The sequence below is a fragment of the Suricata suricatta genome, chromosome 7 (genome assembly GCF_006229205.1).
Source record: "Suricata suricatta isolate VVHF042 chromosome 7, meerkat_22Aug2017_6uvM2_HiC, whole genome shotgun sequence".
In the NCBI taxonomy this organism is placed as follows: domain Eukaryota; kingdom Metazoa; phylum Chordata; class Mammalia; order Carnivora; family Herpestidae; genus Suricata; species Suricata suricatta.
In genome coordinates this window covers 1,268,973-1,270,929 of record NC_043706.1, presented here as the reverse complement: position 1 = coordinate 1,270,929, position 1,957 = coordinate 1,268,973, and positions in this window count along the sequence as shown.

The window sequence follows — 1,957 nt, the reverse complement described above, 5'->3', positions numbered from 1 at the left end:
GGCTCCAGGCTCTGAGCTAGCTGTCAGCACAGAGCCCGATGCGGGGCTTGAACTCACGAGCAGTGAGATCATGACCTGAGCTGAACCCGGATGCTTAACCGATTGAGCCACCCAGGCGCCCCTCACAAATGCATCAATTTTTTAAAAATAATAGTTTATTGTCAAATTGGTTTCTTTTTTTTAGTAGTTTATTGTCAGATTGGTTTCCATACAACACCCAGTGCTCTTCCCCTTAAGTGCCCTCCTCCATCACCACCACCTCTTTTCCCCCCTCCCCCTTCCCCTTCAACCCCCCGTTCGTTTTCAGCATTCAGTAGTCTCTCAAGTTTTGCATCCCTCTCTCTCCCCAACTCTCTTTTCCCTTCCCCTCCCCCTGGTCCTCCATTAGGTTTCTCCCATTCTCCTGTTAGACCTATGAGTGCAAACATATGGTATCTGTCCTTCTCCACCTGACTTATTTCGCTTAGCATGACACCCTCAAGGTCCATCCACTTTCCTACAAAGGGCCATATGTCATTCTTTCTCATTGCCATGTAGTACTCCATTGTGTATATATACTATAGCTTCTTGATCCATTCATCAGGTGATGGACATGTCAAATTGTTTTCCATATGCATCGATTTTTAAAAAGACATCGAAGGTATCTTAATCAATTGCAGTCATCATTTTTGATGTTCAGATCATTCTGTCTTTGGCAGGTGAGTGCCTTTATTTTGTCTCCTGTGTCCTTTTCATTTAACTTTTTTTTTAAACTTTCTGGCAAGACAAGATATTTCAGGCTTATTTTGTATATTTCCTGCCCCACTTCCCCAAGGCATCACCCATTTCTATGAGAGTCTTGGTTCCTTTTGGTGGGGAGAATGATTGCGTGTCTTTGTGAATTGTTACAATTATTTTCATTTAAAGCATATCAAAATGAAATCAAATTTATCTAACTATGGGATTGAATTCAGGTTAACCCACTTGGGGTGTGTGTGTGTGTGTGTGTGTGTGTGTGTGTGTGAGAGTGAGAGAGATACCCTAACCAAGTTATTCCTCATGCCTCAGTTTCCTCATCTGCAAAATAGATCAAGTGTAAGCACCTAGTTTTTGGAGTCATTATGACAATTAATTGAGATACTATATTGAAATCATTTAACATATCACCTGGCCTCAATTTTCCTGATTAGAATAATAGAATTGCAAGTGTGGCTGGTACCATAGTGATCACTGTGTTTCACACTTGAAAAAACAAGGCCTAAGAGATCAACAATTTGTATAAAATTACAAAGGAGGATAAAGAAAAGAAACTGTTGATTCCAGAGTCTTGGAGCTCAAACATGGGTAATTTTGAATATAAACACAGTCTCTCCTGCCCAGTTAGGCCTGCTGTTTATTCACAGCCAAAGGAGGTTCGAAAGCCCTTGACATACTGTTGTAAAGTGGTAGGATGGGAAAGTCAGTCTTAGAAGACCTGAGTAAGGCTTTGCTACTTACCAGCTTGATATTTTTGGCAAGTCACTTACCTCCTTAGCATTGCAGTTACTGCATCTGTAAAATAGTGACAATAAACCTTTCATTCACAAGTTTCATTGTGATTATGAAAACACAATATATTGTGCTTGAGAATGCCTGGCTCATAATAATTGCTAAATAGAGATCATTGTACAAAAATACTTCCTTCACTCCTCCAATTTAATAACACTTTATCCTCTTTCTCTAAAGGAAGTTGAACTTTGATTAGACTGATTCCTAACGATACGAAGTCCCTAATTCTGTAATTGAGTTCAGGGACTTCTGTGCAGAGGTACTGAGAGAGGACGCAGGAAAGATGCTCTGCAGGGTCACTTAGCCTCCAGGCTGAGGGGTACGTTCTTCCTGATGGTAACGGTCCTAGACGTCCAATTCACATACGTTTACAGGATGCATTTGCTGTAACCTTTGCTGATACGAAGCTACTTTCATTCTACAGCAGACC